The 21,740-nt window shown below is 36.5% G+C and overlaps 1 long non-coding RNA gene across 1 annotated transcript in view; it reads right to left on the bottom strand.

Annotated features, from left to right (window-relative positions):
- Nucleotides 1–21,740, bottom strand: part of LOC131480588 (uncharacterized) — a 280,437-nt gene that overhangs the window by 163,174 nt on the left and 95,523 nt on the right. Inside the window, exon 2 of the long non-coding RNA XR_009245642.1 lies at nt 15,266–15,354. This is a non-coding gene — a long non-coding RNA (uncharacterized LOC131480588). The remainder of the gene's footprint in view (nt 1–15,265; nt 15,355–21,740) is intronic.

Here is a 21,740-nt window from a genome sequence, read left to right as displayed (position 1 = left end):
TATTTAAAATATTTTAATATATTGTAACTTTTACTCTTTCTGGGGCTAAATTTAGCATTCATATTGACAGAACTTTGGCCAGTCAGGAAACTTTCAGTCTACTTGCTATGCCCTGTTTTATATGTGATTGAATAGATACAACAAAAAATGCACTTTAACCATTTTAAGCATATAATTAAGTACACTAACATTGATTTGTACATTCCCGCTTCAACGCTTAGTTTCTTCCCAATTTTAGTATATGTGCTGCTGAAACCAGCAGCTAACAGTTTCTTTAGCCTTTGTATCATTCATTTCTCAGAGCAGCCCTAATTCCTTTTCATAAGAAATGGTATTAGGTACTAATAACAATGCTTTAAAGCAAATTGCAAACCTTCAGAAGTATAAAACGGGGCCAATGCAGTAGCCTAGTGACTAAAGTCGTCGCCTTGCACACACCAGGATCCCATATGGGTGCTGTTTCTAATCCTGGTGGTCCCGCTTCCCATCAAGCTCCCTCTCTGCTTGTGGCCTGGGAAAACAGTCAAAAACAGCCCAAAGCCTTGGGACTCAACCCACGTGGAAGGCTCGGAAGAGGTTCCAGGCTCCTGGCTTTGGCACAGCTCTGGCCATTGCGGCTGTTTGGAGAGTAAACCAACAGATGGAAAATCTTCCTCTCTGTCCTCTTCTGTATATCTGACTTTCCCATAAAAATAAAATAAAATAAATCTTTCAAAAAAAAGAAGTATAAAATGATAAGTATTTACAGCTAACACATCTAGAATTCCCTCTGGGTAGGGGAGGTGGTCATACTGATCCTGGCCAGGTAGTCTCATATATTTTATATCAGGACTTAGGGTTTTCTTGACAGAGACAACTATGGTGGCTCATTTTTGTACTTTTACTATGGTTCTTCTAGATATCCTGAGTATGTCCTTATGGTGAAAGTTCAAGAACAAGAAGGACCAACTGTACAATGACTTTATTTTAGTGTGGTAAAGTACATGTAGCATTAAAAGTCACCATGTCAAAGTATACCACTTACTATCACTTAATATCACAGTATTGAACAAACCATTATCACTATCTGTCTCCAAAGCATTTCAATGCTCTCAGAAGATAAACATGAATAATTAGCATTACTCTTCATTACCCCTCTCATACAGTGCTCTCTGTCTCTATTCTGAATACTTCACATAAAAGGAAACATAAAATATGTGACTTCTGATCTGACTTCTTTCAATTGGGACAATAGCCTTAAAGTTCACCCATATTCAGCATGTACTGCTCCTTTACATGGCTGAATACTCTATGCTGGTATATGTACTTAAATGTAGGTACCTGTGTGTTGTCTTTACCACTGTTCTACTATAAGAAGTACTGCCATGAATATTCATATGCAAGGTTTTGTTGATCACTTTTTCAATTCTTTGAAGCATGCATTTCCAGAAATTAGCTCCTGTGCAATATGGCAATTCCATGTTCTACATTTTATGGAACTAACAAACTGTTTTCCTCAGCAACTGTATCAGTTTACATTCATATTACCAATGTATGAGTTTCAGTTGTCAGCATCCTTGTCAGCATCTGTGGTGTGTGAAGTGGAATCACACTGTGTTTCAGACATGCATCCCAGTGATTAATAACTGGCATCTTTTCATGTGCTCATTGGCCATTTGTCTATCTTTTTTGGAGAAATTTATATTCAAATATTTGCCTATTTTAGTTGGGTTGTCTTTCATTGCTAAGCTGTAAGAGTTCTTCATGTGTTCCAGCTAACAAAAACATCTTATCAGGTAGCGTGCTAATCATGTTAAGCTGTTGCTTGCAATTTGTAGCATCCTATTTGAACGCTGGTTCAAATCTTAGCTGTTCCACTTCTGACAACTCTCTATAAAGTGTCTGAGAAAGCAATGGAAGACAGCCTGGGTACTTGGGATCTTACTAACCACATGAAGTTCGAGGCTCCTGGCTTCAGCCATGAGTGAACTAGCCAATGGAGGCTATCTCTTCTCTTTCTATATTTCTTTCTCTTTCTCTCTCTCTCTCACACACAATATCTCTTTGTACTCTGCCTTACAAAGAATAAGTACATGCTTTTTTTTTTACAATTCTTTTCAAATATACAATTTGCCAATATTCTCTCCCATTATATAGGTTGCCTTTCAAGTCTCTTGAGAGTATCCCTCAGTGCACAAACGTTTATTTTTTGTGAAATCCAATTCATCTATTTCGTTCTTTATTGTTTATGCTTTTGCTGTCATATCTAAGAAATTTTACCACTGAAAAGTTGTGAATCACTGAACTGAACAAAACATACTGCAATTGCAATTGCTGGTTCTTTCATGAAAACATAATCTATCCTTGAAAATGAATGACCCGTATCAACCAACAGAATGTGACAGACGTGATACTACATCAGCCTGAGGATAGCCCTCAACAGACACTGCCAGAAGAGAACCGCCAAAGAAGCAATCATTCAAAGCAAGGGACAACATACCCACATACCCAGCAAACAAACCAACCTAAAGAAGCCCAAACAACACCGCATGGAGCAGAAGATCCATGCAGACACCTCACAAAACTACATGCAGTTAAAAAAAAATCATTGTTTTAATGTAGATGAAATATTTCATGCAGCTGAGATATTAGCAAGATCTACCAGTGATAAAATAACACTAAATAAGTGGAGCATGCACTTCCATACTGATGGAAGTTCTTAGAAAGGGAATGTCAGGAGAGACTATTAAGTAATTGACAAATATTACTTGATGCTTTTGCTTTCTATAATTCTACATATAAAAGTCAGGGAAACACAGGAAAACATAATCGCAATAATGGATTTGTTTAATCTGACAATTCAAATGCAATTTTTAAAAATTGACAGACATCAAACATTTCTCAGAATGAAAAAATTTAAGTAAAAATTTGGATTGGAGTAAAAATACAATTAAATATGAAATTCAGAGGTGCAAGAAATCAAATTTGCTTACAAAAGTTCTGACTTTTTGAAAGACACACAAGAGAACTTTCCAAGGCACATAGTGATAAAAGTATTAGAAATACCCAAAACAGTTTTCAGAAAGACCATTATTGAAAACTCTTAATATTAAACTTTTAAGCTCTAAAATACATTATTTTGACTTACATGAATCAATCTAAAAGCATAAGCAAGCCTAGGAATGTCAAAAATTATAGCTTGGAAATCTTTTTTTCCAAAAAAAAGGAAGAAAAATGTGCCATTATATGGTTCCCTGACAGATTTTTATTTGAAAGTTAATGTCACTTCAAAATCATTTCTCTGCATGACTGAAAAGGCTGATCTTCATGTTAATATTCTTCAAATCATTGTTTTAAATGTTATTTGGCTGTGCTAAGAAAGACAATTAATATTAAGCCACAGTAAAATGTTATGTTCCAATTGTACAGATCTGTTAGTTACAAAGTGTCAGAGAGAAAGAGAAAAGGAGCTATTGAAATTTAATGAAAAGCTACAGTGCTTAATAGGAATGAGGCTTTGCAAAATGCTATTGGTAAGCTGGCAAACTGAAAGGTGCCTGTACAGAGTTTTATTTAGTTCTTAAATTACTTTTAACTTCTAGGCTTATGAAGAAATAGAATCAAACCGCAAACTCCAAGCCTTTCATAAAACATCAGCGAATATCTTCATAAAGCATCCCTTAAGGATGCTTCATTCCATAAATCACATTTTCAAAAAGTCAAGTAAACAGCAAATATATTCTTTAAAGCAACTTTAAAGTAATCAAGTGTGCACTAGTGTTTCCTGGCATGGAGCTCACTGTTAATTTTCAGTTTCAGTACCTCAACAACCCCCAGAAAAGAGAAGATAGATACCACATGCCTCAAAATCAACAAATCATGGTCATATCCATTTTCTAACAACTTCCACCAAGTCAAAAGAAAAACACAAAACAAAAAAATTAAAACTGATATAGATAATGTCAGATTCTTTAATAGCTTTGTTAGCAGACAAATACACTTTTAATAAAAAAAAATACAACTGAAAAAGTATATTTCCATCCTTTTCAGTATTACTTTGCTAATGAATTTACACAGAAGTTTACCAACTAATACAAAAAATAATGAAAGCAAATATTTTTATTATTGAAGTAATAATTTAGTTGGGACTAGGCAGACTCTTCAAAAGCTAGAAAGTACCTTAAGGTCACAGATTTGAGAAAATAATCAAAGGTTTTTCCAATAAGTGTTTCTAAGTAAAAGGAAAATTAGACAGTCTATATTATCACTTTTAGATGACAGATATTCAAGTATGAATCTGCTAAACATTTGCTTGGAAATTTTGAATAGATGGAAGAATTATGCAATCCTCAAAATATGTAATTTCACTCTTGCTATTACAGAACATGACAACACTTTTTCTATCCAATATTAATTATATATCAAACATATTACAAATCCACTTGTTCAAAGCATTTTCCTAAATGCAGAAAACAAAAATCCTATTTCCAAATGAAAGTTAAGGCATATTTATTTAAAAATAACAAAGGATTGATTATTTCACTTCCATAACAGCAATCTAAAAAGGACTGAGGAATCCATTAATGGGCATAAAAAATTACAGCCTGGCTACTATTCTATCTTGACAGCTCTAACAACAGAAATATGCTTTAGAACCACTAAACCCAGCTCATGCTTACGCCACCTTACGACAACTTGACCAGAAGCAGACAGTTAACTCTTCCTGGGCTTCAGCTTCCCTAACTTTAGGATGAGGTAATGCTACCATATCCTGTTTCATGAAGTTTGGGGTGGTGAATCATCAGCAGAAAGTATCTTTCTCTCTCCTTGTAACTCTACCTTTCAAATAAAAATTAATAAATCTGCAAAAAAACATTAAACATCTATATAACCCAGAGTAATTTATAAATTCAGTGCAATCCAATCGAAGTATCAGCTCTCTACAGAACCAGAAAACACAATCATAAAATTCAGATGGAAACACAAGACTCCAAATAGCCAAAGCAATCTCAAATAAGAAAAAAACTGGAAGAATCACAATACCAGACTTCAAGACATAGTATATAACTATTATCAAAGCAGCTTGGTAATCATATGAAAGCAAGTCACACAGACCAATGGAACAAAATGCAGATCAATGCATCAACAAAGAATTAATCTTTGACATATATTCCAGAAACATACACATGAGGACAACTTCTTGACATAAATGATACTAGCGACAGTGACTATTCAGATATGAAGAAGGCTAAATCCTGATACCCATACCAACAACCTATACTAAAATTAAGCCAAAATGGATCAAAGATCTAAATGTGGGAAAGAAAACTACTACAAAACATAAGGGAAAACTTAACACAAGCATAGCAATGATTTTTTTATATAAAACATCAAAGATACAGGGAGAAGTACGAGAACACAAATGAGATTATATCAATTCCAGAAGCTCCTGCACAGTAGAAAAGAAACAACAATACAAGCAATACAATGGAGGACAAATCGACATAACAACAGAAAACATCTCATAACAGATTAATATCGAGGATAAAGGACATGAGAACTCAACAACAAGAAACAATCAAAGTAGGAAATGGGCAGAAGATCTGAATTGTCAAGGTATACATTTTGAAAATGCTCAATATCACTAAACATGAGGGAAATAATAAAAATAAGAGTGCAAAGAAGGGTATTTGACCTAGCAGTTAAGACAGCACTTGACATAGCCACACTGTAGATTGCAGTGACTATCACGGAGTCCCAGCTCTGCTCCCAATTACAGCTTCCTGAGAGGCAGCCGTTAATGGCTCAAGTAACTCAATTCCTCTCACCATGACAGACTTCAATTGACCCCCTCACTCCAGGCTTCCCCTTGGCCCTGTCCCCTCTCACATTTCTACATTACTTCCCAATATTTGTTCATCAACCTAAATGCCCAAGAACACTGGAAAAGCAAACAAACTTCAATTTGCATCAAAAATATGAAACTAATATCGAAATGTTTTCTACCAAAAAAATGTGCATGTCCATTGCTTTTATTTGCTAAATGTCAGAGAAAAATTAATATAATCATATTTTCAATTGCTATGTTCATCTTGTAATATCAATGAGTAAATTATCCTCAACAGATTATGACCAAACTTATTTTCTGTATTAATGAGTCCAACATTGTGGCACAACAGATTAAGCTGCCACCTGTAATGCCAGCATACCATATGAGCACTGGTTCAAGTGCTGGCTGCTCCACTTCTGACCCAGCCTCCTGCTAAAGTACTTGGAAAAGCAACTAGAGGGGCCCGGCCGCGTGGCCTAGCAGCTAAAGTCCTCACCTTGAACGCGCCAGGATCCCATATGGGCGCCGGTTCTAATCCCAGCAGCTCCACTTCCCATCCAGCTCCCTGCCTGTGGCCTGGGAAAGCAGTCGAGGACGGCCCAATGCATTGGGACACTGCACCCGCGTGGGAGACCCAGAAGAGGTTCCTGGTTCCTGGCATCGGATCAGCGTAGCACTGGCCCGTTGTGGCTCACTTGGGGAGTGAATCATCAGATGGAAGATCTTCCTCTCTGTCTCTCCTCCTCTCTGTATATCTGACTTTGTAATAAAATAAATAAACTTTAAAAAAAAAGGCAACTAGAGACGGATCAAGTGCTTGGGCTCTGCACCCACATGGGAGACAAATAACGCTCCTGGCTCCTGACTTTGGCCTGGACCAGCTGCACTCGTAACCATTTGAAAAGTGAAACAGCAAATGGAAGATGTGTCTCTATCTCTCTGTAACTCTGCCGTTCAAATAAACAAATCTTAAGCAAACAAGATTCACTATAGTCAAAATACAGAAAATCTGTACAGCAATTCAATACACTTCACAAATGTCAACATCTTATTATTTCAGGTACTGATTTAGTCTGATGAAAACTAACATAACTACTAAAATTTTACATCTTTGTATTTTGATTTTTTAAGATTTATTTATTTATTTGAAAACCAGAGTTTCATAGACAGGGAAGGACACAGAAACAGAAAGAAAGGGTTTCCATTCATTGTTCACTCTCCACATGACTAAAATGGCCAGAATCAGACCATGCCATAACCAGGCACCAACAACTTCACCTGGATCTCTCAGCTGGGTAGAAAGCGCTTAGGCCATCTTCTGCTCTTCTTCCCAGGCCACTGGCATGGATAAAGATAAAAGGAGAGCAGCCAGGACACAAACTGGGATGCTGACATCACAAGTAGTGGCCTTAACCTGTCGGCCACAACGTAAGCCCTTGCATTTTTGGTATTTTGTTAATCTATTCTGGTTTATAGTTGCATAAACATTACATACAAAGGAGGGCAATTCCAGTTTGATATTAGCATATATTCTACTTACATTTTAAATAAACTATTGTTTCAATATTAAGGGTATCAATGAACAATGGACAATGCAAAATGCCCATCACTGCTTAAGTTTAAAAACACACATGCACACACAAACACACACATACACTATATATATATGCATATATATATACGCAAAGGAATATTATATAGCTTTTCAAAAGACAAGCTTTTGATTTATATCAGTTTCCAAAAATGAAAATGAGTAGTAACATTAAATGAAAATAAATACGGGCCCGGCACCATGGCCTAGTGGCTAAAGTCCTCGCCTTCAACACACCGGGATCCCATATGGGCGCCAGTTCAGCTCCACTTCCCATCCAGCTCCCTGCCTGTGGCCTGGGAAGTCAGTCAAGGACAGCCCAAAACCTTGGGACTCTGCACCCATGTGGGAGACCAGGAATAAGTTCCTGGATCCTGGCTTCGGATCGGCATAGCATTGGCCGTTGCGCTCACTTGGGGAGTGAATCATCGGATGGAAGATCTTCCTCTCTGTCTCTCCACTTCTCTGTATATCTGGCTTTCCAATGAAAATAAATAAATCTTAAAAATAAATAAATAAATAAACTTAAAATAATTTAAAAAAAGAAAATAAATATAAAACATGCTTGAGCTCTCCTTATTTCTTTGACTAAGGGGTCATGTGTGACTAAGATGTCCCTACTACAGCAACAGTCGTAATTAGCAATAAAAAATTAATATAAGATTGGAAAAGTTAGCAGATGAAACAAACAATATGCAAAAACAGATCCATATAAACAAAAATATACACTCTGCTTCCTTATAATTGAAAGAAAAAAATTTAAAGAACAATGAGTTTCATAAAATAAACCATAAAGCATCTTGAGGTGCCATTTTTAAAATTTTATTTGTGTTTTATTTGACAGAGAATTACACATAGAGAATTAAATAGATCCCCCATCTATTGTTTCATGCCCCCATATACCTGCAACATCCAGGGAGGGGCAAGGCCAAAAGCGGGAGCCAGGAACTCTACTAGGGTTCTGAACATAAGCGGCAGGGATTCAAGCCATCATCTGCTGCCTTTCCAACTTGTACATCAACAGGAATCAGGGCAGCTGGGACCCAAACCAGCACAGTGAAGTGGAACGCAGGTGTCCCAACTGCCATCTTAGCCACCACACACTCCTGACCCTGCTTACCGATATTTTTGAAAAAACAATTTCCTATGTTGTTAAGATTTCATGGATGTGGGCCCGGCGGCGTGACCTAGTGGCTAAAGTCCTCGCCTTGAACGCCCCGGGATCCCATATGGGCGCCGGTTCTTATCCCGGCAGCTCCACTTCCCATCCAGCTCCCTGCCTGTGGCCTGAGAAAGCAGCCGAGGATGGCCCAATGCATTGGGACCCTGCACCCGCGTGGGAGACCCGGAAGAGGTTCCTGGTTCCTGGCATCGGATCGGCACGTACCGGCCCGTTGCGGCTCACTTGGGGAGTGAAACATCGGATGGAAGATCTTCCTCTCTCTCCTCCTCTCTGTAAATCCAGCTTTCCAATAATAATAAAATCTTAAAAAAAAAAAAAAAAAGATTTCATGGATGTGAATACCCCTTTGCCTTGAGGGCAGCAAAGAGTAGGTAAAACCGTACAAGCTGTGACTAGGGTATATAAGCAAAATATCTAAGAAAATCTTAAAGGGCATATTCTTTGACCCAGAAGACTATGTCTGTAGGATTTGCTCAATGGATGCAGCTGAAAATAATCTGAAGTTCAACAAAAATGAATTCACAATATCTAACAGGCAACAGCTGTTTAATAAGTACCACATATTCTATGCGAGTAGTAACAGAAAATACACTAAGGAAAAATCAAGTGATTTTTCTCTGATTATTCTATATTTAGGTATAGCATATCCTAAAACATATATAATAAAAGCAAATCTTTTTTAAATTTAATAAAATACATTTATACTTTAACGGTGACCTAAAATAAAATCTTGAGAGCTGGAAAAGCTTTTCAGTTTTTGCCAGGTTTCATTTCTAAAAGTAGGTTAAGCTCTTAATAAAAATAACACCTAAAACTTTCAAGTTATTTCTGGACTCACTATCTGCTTTGTTGAAATTTGCGTTTATTTATGTTCATATGTAAATGAGCTCATCAACTGTTCCAACTAACAATCTATTTCCAAAATTTTACAAAGCTAGTAGTTAAGTGGCACATCCTCAGTTTTTACTCCACATTATGTGAACAGAGTAAGCATTTCAAGAACATCTGTAACATAGGTTGTATGGGTAGTTCAGCCCCCCAGCCATTCTTTTCCTCTAGTTTATTGAAAGAATACTACTCACACTCCATTCTTTGAGCCTTTAATGAAATTTCTATTAGAGAAAATCAAAGTCATCGAATAGGATCTGATTGTGCATTCTGAGAAAAAAAATGACAAGTTAGCTAAGATTAGTGGTGCATAAATATTTTTCTAAGGTGATTTTGGCAGACTTTAAAGCTTACTCATCTGCCTTTAGAGAATTTCTGAAAAATAAAACTTAAAAGTCACCGTCTTAACATTTTGCACCTTCTTATAGTATGAGCATTAAAATGTTAAGAACGAACAAAGCTTACAAATGTACTGTTCTTTAATATGTAAATTTTAGCCAACAGCAATTATTGACAGGCAGCTCCTTGCCTTTAATATTTCAACTTCTTTAAAACACACTTTTCAAAAATGCTTTCTCATTAAGTATCTACTTTACTAACTACTAAGTAATGATCCTTCTCCCCCTACCTAAGAATCATGGAGAAACCAAAAACAAACAAAAAAAACTTGCTTATTTTTTAAAATAATATAATATTAAAACACTTTCTTATTGTGAACTTACTTATGGAAGGTTACATGCAGAGGAAAGAACAAATGAATTTTCTGTTTTCTGATGCTCAGCATCTATGACATTTGGATCTCTTTCTCATCTTGCTCCACAACCAGCAATGTCTACTGTCTAGTTCAGTAGAAATTCTCTGGTTGGGTCAGCTCCAAGGGAGACAGAAAGTCAGGTAACTTTGATGAATTAAAGATAAAATATTTTACAATCCAAAAACCAGTGTAAAAGAAATGAAGACTGTAGAAATAAGACACCTCTCTTTGCTGTGCTACCTTCTTACATTTGAATTAGGGGATAATGATGTTCTGCAACCACAAGTTTTAAATAATCCATATACACCCCTCTTGATTATTTTGTCTTTGTTGATGCAACAGTATATTCAGTTGAATTCTGTGATTTCATGCTTTCCCTGGGGATTTCAGATACAAAAAGAGTGGACATACCCAGTTTGGTATTTTTAACATCCTGCTTCCCAAGATAATATCTTTCATAAACTATCATTCATTAATCCATGAAAAATCATCATCCAGACATCATGATTCCTTATTTATAAACTTGCCAAACATTCCACTATGGTAACAGCTCAAAAGTTTATGGAATGATGGGGCTGGAACCATGGTGTAACACACTAATCCTCTACCTGTGGTGCTGGCAACCCATATGAGTGCCAATTTATGTTCTTACTGCTCTACTTCCAACCTAGCTCCCTGCTAATGTGCCAGGGAAAGCCATGGAAGACAGTTAAAGGCATTGGGCCCCTGGCACCCATGTGGGAGATGCAGAAGAAACTCCTGCCTCCCAGCTTCAGACCAGACCCCCAGCTTCAGACCAGCCCAGCTCTGGCCATAGTGACCATTTGGGGGAGGGAACCAAAAGAAGGAAGATCTATCTATCTATCCTCCCCCTTTCTCTCTGTAATACTTTCAAGTAAAATAAATCTTTAGAAAAATGTTTATTGAATGAGTAATATGCAACATACAACACTGGTAATATCATGTGGCACAGCATTTCACTCAGTGTAAAAAATACACAACACACAATTATTATGTCCCATGAACTAAGGGGCATTGCAGAAATGGAGAGAAATGAAGGAAACAAAGTGATACAAAGGAGTGTAGTCCCCTCTTCACAAAACAGGCCAGGCCACGGCTTCAAAGAGGAGGAAAGGCTCACCATACACAAAGAGTCAGAAGAGCATTCCAAGAAGAGAAATCACTCACAAAAGCATGTGGTATAAATTCACATTCATTATGGAAAACGATTTGGCAGTTTCACAAATAGTTAAGCACATACAACACCTATCAACTATAAGGTACGCGGCTAGTGGGGAAAATGAAAGAAAACCAAGAAAAAATTGAAAAAGAAAGAAAAGATAAGCCCACCAAAAGACTTGATGAAAATTTTAGGCTGGCCTAATTATACACCTCTCTGAGCAGAATTTGCCAAAATTTGTACAGAACACTTCCTTCATATCTAATGCAGAAAGTTTCCCCAACTTCCCTGAGATGTCAAATTCAAGTACTACTCCTTCCCTGACAGCTGTATAATAAAATTTATTTCCACAAAAGATGGTTTCAGTATTTGAGTTTCTCATGCATGCTGGCAGAAGGATTCGTCTTAGTTCCGCAACAATATGTCTCTGAAACTTTTGTATGATGTTGAATGACTTACAATGAGATCATTCCCATTGTCTGAATATTGCCCACTATTTTTCACTTATGTGATAAATAGCAGGTTGTTTCTAGTTTTTGTTGATGAATACAGTGGTCTTATTTCTTTCTTTCTCTTGTTCTCTCTCTCTCTCACTCTCTCTTTCTCACACACACACACACACACACACACACACACACACGGTGAAATGGGGTACTGGTGGTATGTATCCATTACAAACATTCAGACACATAATTTCAAGACATCCTGTTCCACCTGCCACTATGTAAGACAACATGTGGCCTCATTGCATCATCTGTGAGTCACTGGGTGTGGAGATTCAGTTCAGTCATCACTGTAATAACTTCTATCTCTGCCCCTACAACCCCCATATGTTCTTTCAAGATAAAGATAGGTAAATTTAGACACTGAGAATTTTTTAAACAAGGCCTAGGTCATGGGAGCCTTCCAACCTACACAAATAGTGCCTAGATTTATCCCATCTCCCATTGGAAGGTATTGATGAGTTTTCAACACAGGGAAAATGTTTGTGATGTTGTTCCACTCAAGCATCTAGAAAACTTTTATTCATCTTCCACTGGGCAGATCCCTGACATCTCTTAACTCACAAGGAAACTAGGATCTTGGTACCAGTCTATGTCACAGCTTAGATACTACAACCCTTAGTGGCGTCTCTATATTAGTACTGGTGCCTTAGGATTACAATTGTGTCTTCAATTCAAGATCCTCAACTAGCTATGTCCAGGAGATCCTGGAGAGACTATATCTTACTTAGCTTTGTATCGCTAGCACAGAAAAGGGGCTTAACACAAAGTAAGAACTAAAGTAAGAAATGAATATTTGCTATCAAATTAACAAACATTGTTCTATGTCGCACTTACAAAATACTAAGAACCATAATTTTCTCTTTTCCCAGATTTCTTATCACACTCCAAGGACATTCTGCTGCCCAATAAATTCAAAAAACTCATATGAGACTTTCTCCTCTATTTCTAGTTTTTAATGTAATAAATAAAATTTTAATGTAATAAATAAAATATAAATGTGAGATTTTCATAAAAATCAAATAAAGAATGAATTTTAAACACATGAGTTTTTCAGGACATATAGTTTATCATCTGTTGCTCCCTTACAAGAACTTTAATTTGGTGCCTAAAATACTCAAGACTTTTAATAGAAAAGTATCTTTACCTTGACATCACCATATTGGCATTTGACATTTTTTTAGAAAAATGCACAAAGCATATAAATGGGCATTTAATGTGGAAGCAAATTAAAAAGCTAATGAGAAATAGTCTGAACTTCACTAAGAATATTTTAAAATATATTCCTACAAATTTCAGTATTTCACATGGGAGCATTTCAATTTATTCTTCTACCTTTGAATCACTTTGAAAGTCATTTTTGTGTAGCCAACACTCTTTAGCACTTTCAAATTATTCACTTTTCAAAATAATCAATTCACCAAATTAACTAAATATTTAACTGGCCTGGAAACAGAAGCAACCCTCTTCTAAAGACAAGAGAAAAAGGTTATTAATGATAAGAATATCACAATCAATTACATGAATAAGTTTAGATGTATCAAAAGTTTACTTCTTTCAACTGTTTTAGAATTGAATTAGATTAGGTTGGACTGTTAGACCTAAGATTACCACTATCAAAAACCAAGACTCTGAGGTTCTAGAACCTTCAATGCTCTCCCACTGCACTCTTACACATGAAACAACCCAACTTAACTCTTTGCTTATCTCCCCTAGCCCACCCACTAAGCCTCTCTGTTCTCTGCCCCTCTTTTCCATTCCTTCTTTGACTGTCAATATTTTGCATTTTTTGCCAAATAATCATTTCCTTCATGACCTTCAGTTTCTCTTTCTTCAGTCCTTGCACTACCGTATCCATGTGCTCAATCTCTCCCTGAGACATGCATTGCCGTATGGCTTCATGGTGGCTGATACAATACATTTTAAAGAAATAAGTAAAAGAACAGATAAAAGTAATACTTTCTTCCTGCAGGTCTTTTGTTAGAGAATGAAAATCTAGTTGAGAAACTCCCATGAGCCTTCTGATTACATCTCATTAACAATCACTGGGCCATTTACTGAACAATTCACAGGCAAAATCAGTATGCCATTATAGGTTTAGAATGTTGTGATTTTTTATTTTACCACTGACTTAATAAAATAAGATTTGACCGCCAGTGTTTTCTCATTTTTTCAAGCCTTTGTCAAATAGTAATATATATAATATTAAATATATCAATATTATATCATATTATTATATAGATTTAATATATATTAAACAATGTATAACATTTTAAATTTTATGACACATGAGTGAAATCTACATTTTCATTTTTCCAAAATCGAGCTGTACTTAGCAAGATAAGAGAAATAAGGGTGGGCAACAGTGTCTTCCAGTTGAAGTAATCATTCTAGAAACAGCTAAAAGCCTAATTTTTAGCTAAGAATATTTAGAAGTCAAGAGAAAAACCTGAAAATTTGATATTGAGCTGAAGGTCAAATGCTGGGGGCATCTGACTTTTACATGGTATTTACTTTTATGTGGCATCATTAAAGAAGGTACTACGGAATTTGGCCCAATAGACACAACTTGGGATATCTGCATTCTTATTGGAGGACCGGGATTGTAGAGTCCTGGCTGGGCTCTTCATTTCAGCTTCTTAGGAATTCCTAGTCTGTAAGACAGTGAAAATGACTCACGTACATGGAGGCCCCTGCCGTGAGCATGGAAACAGGTGAGTTCCACAACCTTTGCTTTAGCTAAGAGCTCTCTCAATTGCTCTCTCTCTCTCTCGCTCTCTCGCTCTCTCTCTCTCTCTCTCTCTCTCTCTCTCTCTCACTCTGGTTCACAAATAAATAATTTTTTAAAAGACAATACTCAAAAGCACAATATGCACAGATGACAAGTACACAAACACTAAATGGAAGGTTCACCTTTCCTTCTGCACTACATTTTACAAACTTTAATAAAAGACATTAATTTTTACTTTGGCCTGAGTCTAAGCAAACTGTTGAAAATTTCATAGCTTCCTGAAAGCCATGAACATGCTTATTTTCATAAATTAATAAACACTGAAATTCATAACAATTTAAAATGTGTGTATACTGAACAAAAAATTAACCATAAGAATAAGGAGGAATGCTGCTTCTTCCTCTAAGGAAAATGGTAATATTTATCTTATTTCAATAAATAAGAGAAAAAATAAAATTTGTATAATAAGAATGCACAAAATAATAGTTCATTATCCTAAATACAGAGCTTATACAGAAAGCACAAAGATTTTACCATCAATATACAGTGGTAGAAATCAGTAACATAATACGTAGTTCCTCATTGAGCACCTGTCATTAGCATTTAATAAAGATAAAAATACTCACCTTACCTCAACACTGAGGAGCAGGGCCTAGAATGGGAATTATTCATAGAGTAACACTGCATTCCAATGGTGTCAAGTGTCGAAACAAGTCTGGAACATAAATATGAGAAAAGTTGTTGCACTCCACTACTGTTTTCTTCACCTCCAATATAAGAGTTCTATCAAAGCTCATATCCCACTAACAATAAAGCCAGCAAACAAGGGCTGACAGGATGAGACCAGACCACATATTGGAATTACACTTTAGTTTTATTCACAATGAAGGGTGGCTTTTGAGAATCTGTCCCTAGAATTATAAAAAAAAATGCCTAAGAAAAGCGATTTTGGTTTCAGAAGCAGAAAAAATATGCAGGGGAAGGTTCATGTCAAGAGGTGGTACAATATCAAAGTGATGTCCCATGAGTTCATAGTCCCCCACTCATGAAGAAACCCAGGTTTCAGTACCCTACATTTCCTGGGTACCTACCCTCTGTTAGTAGCATTATTAGAATGTTCTACTTGACATACATTAATTTACATTTTAATTAATTATTAACTTATTACATAATTAAATTTAAAGTAAATACGGTATTTAAGCTTCCTGCCAAACCAATATTTCTTTATTATCTCCATGTTTTAGGTAAGGCAACTGAGTCCAGAGAGTTAAAGGGTTCCAATGTCACAGTAACAAGTACTAATATTTAACTTTGATCTGTTACATCTATAAGTAATATTACAACCACAGCAGCAGCATTCCAAAATGTTTGGAAATGCAAAGAGTATTTCCAAGAGGACAGGAAGGGCTTAGAGGACTGAAGATGAGCAGGACTGGATCTGCTCCTGGGGGTGCTGCTGATGTCTGCCTGCACTGGTAACATGAACGTGTTCACTATGTAAAAATCCAAGCTGCATACTCAATAGCAGCTGTATGCATTCACCTGTATGCATGCTCTACTTAAATTAAAAATTAAAACAGGTTTGGGAGGGACTTTTCACGGGCACCAGATTTGCTCCTTATCCCTGGCTACTACCACTTTATCCAAGTAGTAACATTGACCTTTATACTGTGTTGAAGAGCAGGGTCTACAGGGAGAACTATTTAGTCTTCCTTTCCTCATTCTCACAGCTATAGGCAATGAGCCTAGTTCCTTTTCCCTTCTCTAGTTCTTGACAGAGAAGGACATAACCTGGTAAACTTCCTATCAATCACTATACAACTAAATTTTCTTGAAAGCTTAACCTATTCTCATAAAGATGGCACAAAGTGGCAGAAAGCACAGAGAGTAAGGGAACTCGAGAAGTAACTCAGAAAATGCTGGACCTCACGTAAGTTAGCCATGAACAAAAGATTAGACTAGAAAAGCCCTAATGTCCACCTGCCACACATATTCTCCAGGACACATGTGCAATGATACTCCTAGTCATGTGGTTTAGAATGCAAAAATGAGGAGGGATGGCCACTGACAGGAAGTGGATAATAAATTCTGGTGAGTCATGTGATAAGGTATGAAGTAGGCGAAATGGTTACATACATCCCCTGGATGGCTCTCAGGGGCATGGTGCATAATAAGAAAATCAGATCACTGAAAAATCATACATTGTGCTACCATGTATAGACAGGTAAAAGGAAGCAAAGTAAAATACAATATTATTCAGGGACACAATACTATTCAATAAAACTATAAAGAATATCAAGCAAAATTCTGTGATACATACAAAATGTCAGACGTCTGTAATCTCAGAAGGTCACAAAGTAATGGGGGCAGAAAACAAAACATATCAGCATTTTCAACAGCACTGGCATATTGATTGAAAAATTCATGAATCTTTGTATTCTTACAAAACTTCCTAATTTACATGTTACATAGTCCTTTGCAATTCATAAATTTTTAAATTGTGTATATATTTTTTCAGAAATTATTACAGATTATGTAGTGGGAACAAAATTCCTAGGACACAAATGAGGAATTGCTGCATATTTAACTGCTCTAAAAATAGGGTTTGTTTCATGTGGAGAAAAAGTAGGACTTCAGTTTTTCTCTAGAGGAATTTACTACTTCTGATGCACTACACAAATGAAACCAAAAATAAGCCTAATAGGCATAATAGAAAGTCACATATACTGGGGACAAAGGCAGCATACATAAAAAGTTAGAGATAACTGGGTGTGGTTAATTAGTTATGACATCTATCTCATAATAACACAAGATGTTACTAATAGGAGAAGCTCAGTATGGAGCATATGTGGATTCTTTGTAGTGTTTCATAATTTTTGCTTTTTAATTTAAAAATATTCAGAGATAAAGAGTTTATCTGGGGTCTGCCCTGTGGTACAATAGGCTAGGCCTCTGCCTGTGGTGCTGGCATCTCATATGGGCACTGGTTCCTGTTCCAGGTGCTTCCCTTGTTATCTAGCTCCCTACTTACTGCCTGAGAAAGCAACGGAGAATGACTCAAATATCCTAAAGCCCCGGCACCCAAGTGGAAGACCCAGGGGAAACTCCTGATTCTTAACTTTGGATCAGCTCAGCTTCACTGTTGCAGTCATTTGTGGAGTAAACCAATAAATAGAAGACCTCTTTCTCTGTCTCTTCTCTCTGTAGCTCTGCATTTCAGATGCAAATAAAAATAAATCTTTACCCTAAATTTTTAAGAGTAAAATAAATAAGACAACATATTCTTCTTTATTTAGATGAAGGAAGTCAACTTTTTTGAAACATTATTTCTTGGTTCATTTTACACTAATCACTATTCAAGGTGAGGGAGACTCAAAAGTCAGCACAAAACACCTGTATTTGTGGAGTTTATATGCCAGTGGGGAGACTGCCTGCAAACTCGTAAAAAATATAAAATTAGGTAATTCTAATAGAAAATAAGACATTTATTCTATAGTAGGGCTTGACATTTAGCTTAAGCCAAAATTTTTTCCTGCTTATTTTTCTGCAGTTGGAAAATAATAACATATATTGTTACAATAATGGCAAATTTTCTTTAAAAACAACTTGTTTCTATGAACAAAAAATAAAAATCGAGAAAGCCCTAATAAGTCCTTTGAGAATCTTCTCATTCAGCTTGAACAAGCTATAATCCCATGATTCAGACATTAATCTAAGGTGCTTCTGTGAACATATTTGATAGATATGATAAAAATCTACAAACAGTTGGTTTAAGGAAAAGAGATTATCCTAGTTAATTTGAGTAGTCCATTTCAATCACGTAAAAGGCCCCAAAAAGCAAAGTTGAGACTTCCCTGAAGAAGAAATCCCACTTACAGGCAGCTAAGTTCCTCCCCTTGACACTGGCCTGCCCCAGCAATTGGAGACTTGACCAGTTAGCCTCCATGTGGCATAATTCTTATAAACCTCCTACAAGCTCTGCTTCTCTGGTTCAATCTGGATTGATCCAGATGAACTGAAGGTATATTACCTTGGCTTCCCATCATAAAAGATATTGAATCTTAACACATCCTTGGTACCATGTTTCCTCAATAAATGAAGAATCACTTAGGAGATGAGAGAATGGTAAATGAAGCACTTTTCCTCAAAGCCTTCTTAAAAGCCAGCACTTTTCCATGTGATTTTCACACCTTACTCTTACCAAAATCCATGCAAATGCAAGGTCCTGTTAACAATCCCACTGTATTTATGAAGAAACTGAAACCTACAGAAATTTGCCTATAGGTCCCAGTACAGTAGCCTAGCAGCTAAAGTCCTCGCCTTGCACGTGCCAGGATCTCATATGGGCACTGGTTCATGTCCCAGATGCTCCACTTCCCTTCCAGCTCCCTGTTTGTGGCCTGGGAAAGCAGTAGGGTATGGCTCAAAGCCTTAGGACCATGCACCTGCATGGAAGACCTAAAAGAAGCTCCTGGTTCCTGGCTTCAGTTTGGCTCAGCTCTGACCGTTGCGGCCACCTGGGGAGTGAACCAGCTGATAGAAGATCTTTGTCTCTGTCTCTACTTCTCTCTGTAAATCTGCCTTTCCAAGAAAACTAAATAAATCTTTTAAAAAGAAAGAAACAAAAAACAAATTTTCCAATGCTCAACCAATTATTAAGCAAACAAATCAGGGTAGAAAAATGGATCCACACAAACCCAAAGGCAAAACTTACCATGATGCTTTTCTAGGAAAATAAATATTAACATTCTTTTCAGCTTATACAGTGAGGCCTGCAACTGAAATGCTATCACAGTACTGGAAAATAAAGGGTAAATCAGCAAATAACCCAATTTACTTAAAGGATTGGGGGAAATCTGGAAGATAATCAAATTTTTCCGTAGGCACTGACAGAAACATAAAACTCAATTTTTATAGCAGACTGTTGAATTTCTCAGAGGGATGCTCAAATAGATGCCTGAGTGACCCAGAGGGTTCATTGAAGTATCTCCATTATAGGATTTAGGCTTTAGTATAAAGTGGGGGCAGGGAGAGTGACTCACATGAAACCAAACAAATCAGAGTCTGAAATGTAACTCTGTGCCAATCTGCCACTTAATGGCTTATCTAGAAATACTTCACAGCTACCTTTCTATCCTCAGAGCCTCTTCCTTTTAAAAATTCACCTTGATTATCCAGTGTCTTTAAAGCACTGAAACTGAACAGTCAAAATCCCAGTTCCATTTAAGCTTGCTTCCCTTGGAGCTCAGGGCAACCTGTTATTTAATGTAATAGAGGAATTTCACCTTATTTCAATTATTTGGGTGACATTTCCTTGACATTCACAATATGTCTATAAATTAGAACTGCTATAGTTTTAACACTAAATGAATAAAAGCACCAAAAGAATTCTCCCGTTTCTGCCTTCTCCTGGAGGAGGGGAAGCCAGCCTGATTGTTATTCTCTTCATACATGGCATCACACACCGAAGCACGGGGAAAGCACTAATAAACTGCCTCCGCTCATTAGATTCTGGTTTGCTTTTACGTTCTGTAATTCAAGTAATCACTCAATGTCTTCCATAGTAGAAAATTACAGAAAACATTGATTAATCTATTGAAACCCTCAATTTCCATAATTTAGTAACTGGAATTGTTTTCCCAAATTTAAGGCTGCAGAGAGAGAAATGACATCATAACAATCAACATCAATATTCTTTGGTGTTTTGTTTCTTCTCTCTTATTTTTGTAGCACGATTCTCCCACAGAAGACCATTTAAATGCAGCATACAAATATTCTTATATGAAAGGCCAGTTATGAAGAGAGATGGCTCTTTACAGGGTTTGAGCAATAAGGACAATCTCTCTAAGGGAAGTTACCAGCCTTTCCAAGGACACGTGGGTTGCAGGTGCATTCTGTGGTCTGACCATAAGTGCAGCAAATAAAGAGATAAAAATCACAGACGATACCTGTGTGGACTGTACCAACACTATGAGATAGGTATTAAGGTCATCTCCATTTTAACAAGAGAAAATTGAGACAGCACTACACTCTGTTATTAAGTAACAGCTAATAAATCACAAATCACTGACAGCTTGCTTTTTATTGAGAAATGTGTCTTCTCGTACTAGATTATAAGCGAATTTCAAATGCTGTATTATTTTGGCAGCTGCAATAATTCAACCATACCAAATACTTGAGGATTAATTAATTAACATACTTAGAATGCAACAAAATATAATGTAATTAGAATAGGATATGGGAAGGGGTGGCTAAGAACAAATAAAGCATAAGATTGATAATAGGAAATAGGTAAAAATCACCAGCCACATCCTCTCCTCCACACAGGCCACAGTGGGAACATGTGGAAACATCGAAAACAACTGTCTTCCTCACTTTCCAGAGAAATAGAATATGCAATCAAGTTTGGCAACAATAGAAAAAACACTAAATTTGCAAAATATGACTCATTTCTAACACTTTAGTAAGAGAAGTTGAAACAGGAGTATTGTAAATAAAATGCTATTTAGCCATCTGACAAGGACATTTAGTAACCCAGAACATCTAGCTCCATAACATTGCAGGGAATCAAGGTTTTGACTAAATCTGTTTAGCTCATGTAAATTTGTTATGACAGTTGCATTGTTTGCCTTGGTTAATATATGTAGTGGCATCTATAGAACCCTTATGCTTGTTCGAGTCAATGTCACAACACTATCCTATCACTTTCACTTTGTGATTTTCATCTGCTACTTCAAGTTAAGGAGGAAAGGCCTAAAATGTATGTCTTTTAAACATATCCAAGGCAACACTTCTATCTTTGGAACTCTCTGCTAGTTTAAAAAAAAAAGAAAAAAAAAGCAGCCACAACACAACAACAAAACACCTCCAACAACTCCTAGATAAGAAATACCAATCATTTTTGGAAGCTGAGAAATAAGTGATGAGTATCACTTCAGATCTTAAAAATAAGCCCATTCAAAGCTACCCGAGTCTGTGACATGCCCAAATGAAATCTTAAGTTTTGGCTGCATTTCTTGTTGCCAGTAAGACTGGATGTGCAAAGAACCTTGAAGTTTGTCACTTTTTTTGAAAGTTATTATAAAGTGCCTTCATTCTTGA

Source organism: Ochotona princeps, chromosome 6 (assembly GCF_030435755.1).
Source record: "Ochotona princeps isolate mOchPri1 chromosome 6, mOchPri1.hap1, whole genome shotgun sequence".
In the NCBI taxonomy this organism is placed as follows: Eukaryota; Metazoa; Chordata; class Mammalia; order Lagomorpha; family Ochotonidae; genus Ochotona; species Ochotona princeps.
This window is presented reverse-complemented; position numbering and strand designations above follow the sequence as displayed.